The 12,386-nt window shown below is 36.5% G+C and overlaps 1 protein-coding gene across 3 annotated transcripts in view; it reads left to right on the forward strand.

Moving 5' to 3' along the window:
* DRGX (dorsal root ganglia homeobox) overlaps nucleotides 1-12,386 on the forward strand; it is a 46,133-nt gene that overhangs the window by 11,389 nt on the left and 22,358 nt on the right. The gene's annotated exons all lie outside the window — the stretch shown is intronic.

The following is a 12,386-nucleotide window of genomic DNA, read 5'->3' on the forward strand; positions in this document are numbered from 1 at the left end:
CCATCCAAGAGAACTTCTTTTGTTATCAGAATTCTAGGTGTGACATCCTATCCCTCTTCAGGATTTTAGGTATGCTTTGTCAGCATAGATGATTATGGCCGTTAACTTTGTTAACAGTCAAATATTCTTATTTTATAATCCAGTAATTCATTAGCTGCCCAAGAAGAGGATTCCATATTGCTTTTCTATAAGAGCCCACATTTATATAGCAACCTGAGATTTACAAAGCACTTTTCTCACAACAACTCTCAGCAGTAGATAGTGCAAATATTATTGTTCCTATTTTATAGATGAGGAAACTGAGCTGAGAATCTGAGTAATTTGAGTCACAGGATTAGGGCTAATAGTTATCAGAGTTTGCATTTGAATCTAGTCTAATGATTTGTCCTTCCTTCCTTGCTTGCTTTCTTCTCTCTTTTTCTTCCTTCCTTCTTTCCTTCCTTCCTTCCTTCCTTCCTTCCTTCCTTCCTTCCTTCCTTCCTTCCTTCCTTCCTTCCTTCCTTCCTTTTTTCCTTCCTTCCTTTTCTCTCTCTCTCTTTTTCTTTCTCTCTCTCTCTCTAATACTTTCTTTTTACCCACAATTCAAGCAAAGATAGTTTTAACATTCATCTTTATACAATTTTGAGTTCCAAGTTTGTCCTCCCTTCTTTTTTTCCCTCCACTCTCCTCAAGACAATAAGCAATACATGTACAATCATGTTAAGCATATTTCTACATTACTCATGTTGTGAAAGAAGAGTCAGAACAAAGGGAAAAATCACAAGAAGAAAAAAAAACAGAAAACAACCAAAAAAAGTAAAAATCATTTTCTTTGATCTTCATTCAGACTCCTTAGTTTTTTCTTTGGATGTGGTCAGTATTTTCCATCATGAATCACTTAGAATTGACCCATATCTTTTCTATTGTAATGTGCTTCTTTTTCTTCTTATATATTATTCTTTCAATAAAGCTTCCTCTTAATCCTGTGAGAAAAGCAGGGCAGATATTGTTATCTTCATTTAATAGATAAAGAAATAGAGACTCAGAGGGTTTAAATGCCTTCCAGGTCCATAGCTAATAGAAGAAAGAGCTTGGATTAGAACCCAGTCCTTGCCAGTCTTGACATGGGATTCTCCACCACAGATTACTTCAATTTCTTGGTTAGTCCCTATCTTCCAGTACGCCTAACCCCCCACCTCTGTTCCATGCCCCACTCTAGTTTGATAGAATTTGTCTTGAGATCAGCCTCATTTGGCCATACCTTCCTTACCTACTGGTCTGTAAACATGCCCCTGAGTATTTCTCAAAAGTATTCCTTTAAAAAAAGCAAACTTTATTTTTTCTTCATAAAACATTGGCCATTCTTTTTTTGCTTCTTTGAAAGTTTCTCTACCTGTAACAGATTCAGTCTATAGGTTCCAAGACATTGCAGTTTTGAAAGTAGGATTTGTATATCTAGTGGTTGTTGCTATTAGCAGAAGGGTGAAGTTTTTGTGGCTAGGATAGCTTTGCTTTTTTTTTTTTCTTTTTTTTTTTTTTAATTCCTTAAGTTTCCGATGGGTATAGGAAACTAGTGGAAAAGTGATGCATGAGGATGGTCTTTGGTGGTTACTGGTCTAGCTTCCTGGCTATTTAGGTCCAGTCCTTCTAGGTTCCTGGCACCTGATTTAATTGATTTCACTTCATAGGACCATAGAGCTGAAGCTGAAAATGACCTCAGAAGTCTTCTGGTTCATTCTCCTCATGGAGAAGGAAACTGACCACTAGGGATTTTAAGTGATTTTTTCAAGGTTACCCAGTAAGCATCAGAGGCAGGGCTTTGAATACAAATTCTTTGTCTCTAAAGCCAGTGCTATTTCCACTGCTATTTAACAACCATTTTTTCTTTCTTCCTATATTGTGGCCACATTGAGCCAAGCAAATGACCCTGAATGGAGATGCTGCTGATCTATAATCTTTATCCCATGCATACGTCTTGTTTTTTGGAGATCTGGACTGGGGCTTAGAACTATAATTTCATTGGTTTAGGGAATTTTCCGATGAGGGAACTCCCTTTTCCAATATTGGGTAGCCCCTTCTAGAATCACATTGGTAGTTCATTGCAGAGGGAAAACTAGAATGTTCTCCATACCTAGGCTGTCCCTTCATATACTTCGCAAACTGTCTCTTTTGTCCTTAGAATAAATCTATACTGCTCTGTGGGACTGGTCCATGGCAATGTGCTTCAGTCAGCGATTTTTTTCTCCTATTTTAATGTCCTTCAAGTATTTGAAAAGGTACTACCTGGAAAAGGATTTAGATTTATCCTATTTGGGCCCCTGAGGCCAGAATTAGGAGCAGCTGATAGAAGTTGCCAAGAGGCAGATTTAGACTGGATACTAGGAAAAACTTCCTAAGAATGAGAGCTATCCAAAAGTAGAATGAACTGAATGAGAAGGTTGTGGCTTCCCCCTCCCTAGAGGTTTTATAATAAAAGCTAAATGGCCACTTGTTGGGGATGCTGTAGAGGAAATTTTATTTTAGGCATAGATTAGGTTAGACTTTCTGACTATGAAATTCATAGTGCCTGGCACATATTAGGTACTTCTACATGTTGATCGAATTAAATTGATTCTTCATGCTTCTTCTACTTCTGAAGGCCATGTGTTCTCATGCCTGGAGGTGTCTCCTGCCTTTCACCAAGTGAATAGACTGCTACATTTATTAACACTAAGTACAAAAGACTCAATGTTTTAGTCCTATTAGGCATAGTTGCCATTTTAAGAGAGAAATATGGAGTAGGATTACTATTAATGAATAGGGGAAATTTTTATGGGCAAGGAAGTCTTTTCATCTCCCCTCACATCATACTCTGAAGTCTCCTACCTATACTATCTATCTGTGAAGTTGGCTTTGTTCCTCAGAAGCACGGGGAGGATGTGTGTGTGTATGTGTGTGTCTCTGTGTGTGCATATCTTCTTTTAAAATTGAATCTAGTCCATTTCAAGCAAAATATGCGCTAATCCTTTGTAGGAAAAAAGCAAGATATTTTATCTTATTTTTTAACTTTTAAAATTATTTAGTTAACAAGCATTTAATATCTTTTCTTTTTACTCCCTCCAGTTGAACAATTAAAAAAAAGAAAAATTCATAACAAATATGCATAATTCAACAAAACAAATTCTCACACTGACCATGTGCAAAAATGAATGATTAAATATGCATTTTAAGTCTATCACTTATAGACATGGTGGATAGCATGAGGGCCTTGGAATCAGGAAGATCTGAGCCCAAATCTGATCTCAGATATTTTCTAGATACATGACTCTGGGCATTTCACATAAATTCTGTTGACTCAGTTTCCTCATCTGTAAAACTTCTTAAATTGGTTACAAAAATGAAATGAGATAATAATTATAAAGTGCTTACTATAGCATTGTGGCACCTACTAAGCACCTTATAAATGTTAGCTATCATGATTATTTATTATTATTATTATTACTACTTAATATTTTACTTTTCCTAGTTACATGTAAAACAATTTTTAATATTTGTTTTTAAAACTTTGAGAGCTAGATTCTCTCCTTTCTTTCCCTCCCTCCCCAATTGAGAAGGCACTTGGAAAGTTATGGAAAGCATTTTATTATTATTATTACTATTGTTATTGTTATTAGAAGTAAGTAGCCATCTTTACCTTCAGGCCTCTTTTTCTAATCATTGAAATAATCTGAGTTCTAGAGTCTTTAAAGTTTTTTCTTTTAGTGTTAAGACTATTTGAGGAAAGGCATTTTCCTCATACACTAGATTCTATTTTTGAGTTAAGTTGGGAAATCCAGGTGAAAGTGAGCTATAAAACACCCTTGACCAGTGGCAAGGCAACAAGAAAATTTAGACCAATACTTTGGAGGCTGGTCAGTGGTGATGAGTCCAGGATCTAAGATTCTCATTTGAGTCACTGGAATAGGGGACAATGCAGTAGCAAGAAATTACACAGAGTTTGGAACTGGTCCCCATTGTCGCTTCTTAGTCTATCATTTTTCCCCCTGTCATGTCCCTACTGTCATTTCCCAGTTGGACAACTGATTTAACTTCACTGAATTTCAACTTCCTTTTGGATAAAATAGGGTTAAGAATATTGAAAACTACTCACCTCTCAGGGTTATTGTAAAAAACAAATTAGGGAAGTATGTAAAGTGCTTTGTAACTATAAAGCACAATATAAAAGAGCTATTTTTATGCTTTATGATGTTATAATAATGGTGTCGATCATATTGGAATTATTCTTCTTATTTTTAGCTATAGCCTTTCAAAATGATGGTGACTGTACTTGGAATCAATGGATACCTCATATAGCCTTTGCCTGGCATAGACTCCAGCGTGCCATGGAGACTGCATTCACATAAGCAGAATAAAAATCACTAGATGTTTTAGATTTGCAACTTATCCTTTGGGTATCTATTGCATCATGGCTAAAGCATTTGCCACCAGGAAGTAACAGGTTTCAGGTGTATTTCAGAAATGCACATTTTAAGGGCAAAATGGTCTGTAGTGAAGGGCTAGAGGAAATTTTTGTTAATGTTAATGGATCTGCTGATTCCAGTTGGAACTATATTGAGTATTGAGTGGAAGAGTTCACTAATTCATTGGGGTAGAAAAAGGAATGGTCAGGAAGGAACATTAGGAAAGACTTTTTTTTTTCTTAGCAGATTCTCCCTTCTTTTGTCCTATGAACTGGGAGTATTTTGGCATCCTATTTATCCTTCTTGGCCAGTAGGCAGCTAGAGACATTTGGGGCTGTTGGGCACAGCTGGGCATAGAGATGTGGGGTGATACATTCTCTTCCTTTGCCATCAGAGTCCTTGAAAGCTATGCTATAAATGTCATCTGATCTAAGTAAGATAGATTGCTATTGCAGGAATTCCTAACTTTTTTCTGTTTCTGTGCCCCTTGGTTTACCTGTACCTCCTATTAAATATGAGAGGAAGTAAATTCTGCCATTTACCATGCACAGGCATGTAAAGAAATAGATTGATCACTTTCAACAATATAATATAATTATTTATCAAATATTCCCTACGTTTCTTTAATATGTTTCTTATACCTCGTTAGGGAGGAATATATGTATGTACACCAGGCTGGGAAATCCTGGTTTTCCTAACCAAATAAAAGCAATGGGGATAGGGTTTCAGCAAAAGCCTTAGACATTTTAAAAAACATATTTAATTAGTGTTATATAAGTTGGAAAAAAAAGTAGGGTCACTATAAATTTAAATAGCAATGTATGTGAATGTTTTTGGCGGTAGCTGATGTGGCCCTTGGCAAAACTGGAGATACTCTGAATCATGAGTCTTAGCATGGAAGGATACTTAAAAGGTCATCTTGTTCAGTCTTTTAATTTAACAGATAAGGAAAATGAGTTCCACTGAGGGGAAGTGACTTATTGACCTCACATCCCAAATGAGGTGCTTTGGGCCTTTGCCCAGGGTCATTAAACTAGGATGTTTTGCTATCTCTTTTTGCTATGTCCTTCTATTTAATGTATGACCTGTCCCTGGGGTGTTTTTTTTAAAGAGAATACTTGGAATAGTATCATCTTAACCCAAAGGACCAATTCTCTAATGCTAAAGTTTTAGTTACCATAGGAAGAAGAAGCAAATATGGAAGAGGGGCATTTAATAGTAACCCCTCCAAGTCATCTTTGACCTGGCTTGTATATTAGTGTATTAGTATGATCTGGATATTAAATAAAGACTCCTAAAACCCTCTGAGAGGTGATTCTAATTTTCAAAAAAATGAGTCAAGGGATTTTTGTAAAGGTAAAGTCAGGGATATTTCAATAGAAAGCCAACTTGCTCTTGAAAAAGGGAAAAGGAAAAAAAAGGAGGGAAGAAGGAAGGAAATAAGCATTTATATAGTATCTACCATGTGCTAGACACTGTGTTAAGAGCTTTTGCAAATATCTCAAATGTTGAGGAAAAATTTGTAAGAAGTCAGAGCTAGATACTGTATTTACTTTATATGATAGAAACAGTGTAGGCATCTGGCTACTCAAAGTACAGAAGGAAAGTGGGGAACAGGTCAAGGTTTATATAGAATGCAGGGTCTATATCGGCCTTCTGGGTCAGGAAGGATTATAGGCCAAATGTTTAAGCGACTTGACCAGGATCATATAACCAATATGTGTCTGAGACAGGATTTGAATTCAGGTCTTCTTGACTCTAAATATATCAATTTACTCACCATACTCCCTAGTTATTTTTGGATCCCACCAAAATGGGTACATGCTTAGAATTTGTCAATGGCATCAGCAGACCTCTGAGGTTTTTTTTTTTAAATTGAAAAAGAGAAGAAATTCCCAGTTTTCCAACCATTACAACTGAACTGAAATGCCTCCTCCTCCAGGATTCTCCCCTCACTGATCATAATTTTTTCCTCCCTTGGATTTTACATGAGCATTTTGCTTGTAACTAAGTCTCTTCTGCATTATGTACTATAGTTATTTGTGTCTCCATCCTATCTCTTTAATAAGCTGTAAATTCTATGAGAATAGGGACTATATCTGAATTACTGCAGGGTACAGTACTTAACATAGCAGGTACTTACAAAAATGTTTGTTGAATATGGTTCATGTGAAATTGGTCAGTCCTGATGTAGATGGATTATATGTCAACAAGAATGCCGCCATACTCATTAAATGCCTAATGGTAACAAAAATAGCCTACATTGCTCTGCCCTATTTGACAAAGGGAGAAGGAGATGACATGAACAGATACAAATAAAATGCAAGACAAGGAGTGATGTGGACAAAAGAAATGTTTAAGGTGCTCTTGAAAAGCATCAGAAGGAAGCGAACACTTAGAGCTTCAGGGTTAGTTTCTGGCAAAATTGGAGACATTCAGAATCATGGAGGGAATTTAGAGATAATCTAATTCAGTCTTTTAATTTTATAGATAAGGAAAATGAGGTCCCAAGAGGGGAAATGACTTATTGACCTTAGATCAAGAATTAATAAAGATTTCAGAGAGGAGATAGTGCCTTGAAGGAGATGAATCAAGATTGATCCTGGTTAAAACATGGAGTAGATAGGGCCCTTTTGGGGGATCTTCCACTTCCTATATCCATTTCCTTCCTGAGTCTGGATTTGTTCATCATCCTACTCCTAAGTATCTACTGACCTTGTATTTTTCTTTGATTACTCAAGTGACCCCACTGATAGTTCAGGGAATTGAATGCATTTTCCAACCCAGGTTGTCCATTTTGGGTAGAACTTCCATTCATTAAATCTGTCTTTCTTGTTGTTTCAGTTCTAGCTAGGTGACTCAGTACATTAACACTAAGATGTCCCTGTTATTCTCCTAAGGACTGGAACCTTTTAAAAGTGAAGTAGTAGAGACATATAGTGTCTTAACTTAAAAAGATAATTTTTTCTGTTGGTGGATTTCAGACTGCAATTTATTGTTGGGTTAGACATTGAAGAAGATAGGTAAAAATAAAAAGAGGAAATATCTTTGTTTTTCATTCATATTTTTAAAGAACTGTGATTTTTCATTAAAATTGCTTATGATCTACTTTTCATTAGTATAATCTTTGAGAATCCAGAGCCCAGTTTTTTTGTATCACTCCCAGGGGTATTGTCTAATCTACCTATATGTAAACGTGGACCTCATCATGCCATCCAACAAAATTCCCCTCGGTTTGACTTATAAATTGAAGAAGTGATGGGTCTGCTAAGGCTGTAGCTGAATCTTTTTGATCAATGTCTAAGAATGAGGGGACCAGAAAGCTAACAATTTCTGTGGGGTGGGGCACAGGGCTGCTATTGGCACTAATGACATTTGCCATCAGATAGCCTACCCAAGTGATCTGACTCACTGGGTGGACTGGAAAGCTGGACTTGTGCACTGGCACCAGCAAATGAACAGGGGGAAAAGACACCCACACAGATCAATTGCTTTTGTCCTTGGTGATTATTTTCACATATGCCCTAGAAACCTTTGCAAAAAAAAAAAAAAACACTGTCAGAGTCCAAGAATTTCCGTGTGGTTGAAAATATATGAGCTTGGTAGTTATATCCTAAATAATGTCCAAATATTTAATACTCAATTGTTTTGTGGTACTTGTGGGGTTTGCGCTGTGACTATTTTATTACTCATTCTACCCACTTCCTCTTGTTCTCTCAGACTTCCCCCAACAAGTAGGAATTTAATCCTTTTAACCTCTATTCTACCTAAGAATAGTGAGTAGATTTTCCTGGTTTTTCATTTCAATGCCCATTGCCAGGTCTAATTTATATACTATAAGCCACACTCACTAATTCTTTCCTGAATTACTTTAGTTTCCCCTAATGGACTTCCCAACCAATTTTTATTGATGATGATGATGATAAATAATAAGTCTCTATAACACCACATAAATAATCACTGCTCGTAGTGTTTACACTTATACAAAGTATGCTTTTTATCCTTAATCTTATTTAATCCTCTCAGCAGTCCTATGGGATAAATGCTATAGGTATTAACACTCCCATTTTACAGATGAGGAAATTAAGACTTAGAGAAATCTAAGTACCCATGAGGGTAGTTAGATAGCATAGCAGATAGCATAATGGATCCCAAGTCAGGAAAACCTGAGTTCAAATACAGCCACAGACATTTACCAGCTCTGTGTATTTGGGTGAGTCACTTAATTTTTGTCTGTCTCATGTTCCTCATCCAAAAAATGAAGATAATAATAGTACCTATTTCTCTGGGTTGTTGTGAAGGTCAGATGAGAAAATATTTGTAAAGCACTTTGCAAATCTTAAAGAGCTATATAAATGCTAGCTATTAATAAATTTTTAGCTATGGATATATATGGTAGCAATTAGGGGTGCAGTGGATAGAGAGCTGGTCCTGGAGTCAGGAAGATTTATCTTCTTGAGTTCAAATTTGATGCTGTTTGCCATTTTCCTCTTTTTTAAAGTGAGCTAGAGAAAAAAATGGTGAAAAATCCAGTATCTTTGCCAAGAAAACACCAAATAGGGTTACAAAGAGTTGGGCATGACTGAAAAATGACTGAACAGTAACAAAATGTGTGTGTGTATGTAATATATATGTAGTTAGAAGCACAATTTGACCCCAGGTCTAATAGAATTCTGGTAAACACCCTGAAGGGCATTTGAAAGATTGGTCTCTCTCAAAGCCCTGTTTGTTCAGTAGCTTATAAGTAGCTTCCTCTATTTTTGAGAAGGAAGGAGGAACACAGTCATAAAAATTCACTCACAATTGTATTAATATCGTGTATTTCAAAATGACTTGGGACTCTTGACCATACATATAATAAAAAACAAATAAACATTATAGTTGATTCTAGGTCTTTTGATTTGCATTCTGATGCTTTTTTCACAACACCAGATTGCTTTTCTAGCTGATTGGACTCAGTTTTACTTTGTACTTCACTGTTTATTTTGTACCAAAAGATAGCATATGGGGGCTCCATCCTGCTCCAGAAATCTTATCCTGACAAACTCTATCTACTGTCTTGACATTAGGGGAACTCAATCCTTCTCATTAGGAAGAGAGAATATGACTTTGGGACAAGAGGGAGTTTGACCTTGAAATAGTTCTTTCTCTGACACATTCTTTTTCCTTATCCATAGAGATGATTATAGCAAAATAGGAATTTCTTCCAATTTTCATTATCTATCCTTTCTTTCAATCTCATCATCATCTTCTTTTTTATTTCCATTCTAGAGAATTGAAATTAGGTAAAAATCAAAGGATTAAACTCTAAGATGTTATGGGTTATCTGGGTTGAAGTAAATGTTCAAAGCTTGGCACTGAAAGAGCTTCTTTCCATTGATTTCACCATCATTTTTGCTGACTTTTTAACTTGGAAATATGTATTTGGTTTTAGAATGCTTCCCTCTGTCATAAGCAAGCTCCAAACAGGAAGAACTGTCCGCTAGTGGGATGGGCAGCCTCTGGAGATAGTGGAGATATGAATTGGACTCAGTTAGCTTAGAAGTCTCTTTCAAACCTTGAGACTCTGTGAACATCTTAGATGGAGTTGGGTTTTTTTAATTTGAAGAAATATTTTTCTAATGTTAGGACATTTTAGATTGTGGCTTGTATTTACCAACACCTTTTTTCTAGTTACTATGCTCTCCCTTTCCTTTTGGCATTGCCACAACCAATAGGAACCTGGAAAAGGTGCAGGTATCACTGGAACCCTTCCATAGGGGTAAGAAGTGGAAAGGGATTGAGCCTTGGGGGGAGCCGCCCATTCTCTGATAGCTCAGAGCCTTCAGCATTTTGTTAATTTTGTTAACTGATACCATGAAGATGATAGAAGAGAGATCTTGCCTCGTCTTACCTATCTATTCTAAATGCCACATAGAAAACATTCTAGGCTTTGAAAACCCCCCAACAACACACAACTGAGACTTTCTAGATCAACAACAAAACTTTCTGAACACATGAACATATGTTCATATCAGCTTTAAGCAGTGTGACGTTAGTCAAGTAGAGTCACTCTCTTTTATTTATAACCCTCATTCGGTGGTTAGGGCTGCTATCAACGTGTCTTCATGGTCATGGTATTTAGAGAAAAAACTTTAGTATTGACAAGATGGGGCCACCTCTGAACATTTGCCATTCCTCAGAATGGGGGGGGCATGGCATAAGGAACCACAGAGCAAATTTTGAGGGACAGATGAGGTAGATTGGAAATCTGGGGTGATTCAGGCTACTGGACCCTCAGGCAATAATACTTTTCCAAGTTCCATCAACATGTTCAGAATTAAGAAGAACACTAATAATAATTTCCATGCATACAGTAATTTTAGTTTATAAAAACACTTTCTATTCATAACAAAGTCATGAAACAAATAGTGCAAGTGGTATTATTCCCATTTTAAAGGTGAGGAAAACTGAGTTGAAGCTACTTCTAGTCACACAGCTATTAAGTGTTAGAATTACAGTTTAACGTTAGTTCTCTTAACTATTAGTACAATGTCTTTCTACTGTACTGAGTCCTTTATTATTTTATCATACTGCTTTTAGCTAGGACTAATGCGTGTGGGAAAAAGTCCTATAATGCTTCTTGCTAGTGCTTTTATAATCCATTCTCTATTTCCTTGCTAATGGAGGTGAACAGTAAGTAGTACAGAAAATAGAAAGGGCAGAGAATCCAAAATTCATTTCTGTTTGACTTTGGAATCCATGATGAAACCCTGGTCCCTTAGGATAATTTGATTAATTTGCATTTTCTGGCCAATATCAACTGAGAAGGGAAGCAGTGTGGTCCAATGGAAAGAACATTCAATCTGGAGTCTCAGAGGTGAATTCAAACCTCAGCGCTATCATTTATTGTCTTTGTGAGTTTGGGCTTCTTCTCTGGGCTTTATTTTTCTCATCTTTAAAATGAAGTTCTGTACTACATTATCTCTAAGGTCTGTTCTAGCTCCAAGTCCAAGGAATAGGATAAGGCTTTGTGAATAATAAGCAAAATACATAATTAATGTGTGGCTAACTGATCCTTGACTATGCATGGACCAGTTCTAGTCTGTGATAGACATTTCTCTTTGACTCATACTCTCCCATTCTGCTGCTATTCTCTCTCAAAATTTACCAGATCCATCAGGCTGTGTTGTTTGGAAATTTAATCTTTTTCAGTTTGGGAGCAAAATGGCAGACTTAAAGTAACCAGACTGGCTATGGTGACAGAAGTCAAGAACAAGATTAAATTTATACTGGAGCCTTACCAGTTGTTCTGGTTAACCTTTTGTCTTTTCTCTCCCGTCCTCATGTCCTTCCTCAGTTTGGATAGTCAAACTGTTCCCTAGTGAAAATCAGCTAAGGATCCTTAAGTGAAGATTGCTAAAGGGATTCAGGAAACTCAGTCTTACCAAGGTTTGACTGTGTGTGCTCAGGGAATGTTTCACTTGAGACCTTTAAGAAACAAGGTAGAACAGTGGACCTGAAGTCAGAAAGCTCGGGGTTCAAATTCCACCTTAGGTACTTACTATGTGACACTGGCAAATCTCTTATCTCTTTGTGACTTAGTTTCCTTATCTGTAAAAAGGAGATAAGAATAGTACCTATCTCATAGGTTGTTATGAGAATAAACTGAAATAACTCTTAGCAAATCTTAAAACACTCTAATCAGATCAACTGATACTATTTTTATTTCATTAGAGCTTCCCTCTGAGCAATCTATCCCATTAGGTAGGGCTAGGTTGGCTTGTAACTAGACATTTAAGAGTGGAATCAGGATCGGAGTAATGCCAAAACTAGCACTGACAAACTGAATCCCAAGAGGCTGTCTCTAATGAAGGAACTGAGACAATCGTTTAGCCAAGTCAAACCATTTAAATACTTCTATAAAAAATATTCAAATAATTGAGAGTAAGATATGTATTTTTTTCTTTAATTTATGTAGAAAATTCT

This window comes from Sarcophilus harrisii, chromosome 2 (assembly GCF_902635505.1).
Source record: "Sarcophilus harrisii chromosome 2, mSarHar1.11, whole genome shotgun sequence".
NCBI lineage: Eukaryota > Metazoa > Chordata > Mammalia > Dasyuromorphia > Dasyuridae > Sarcophilus > Sarcophilus harrisii.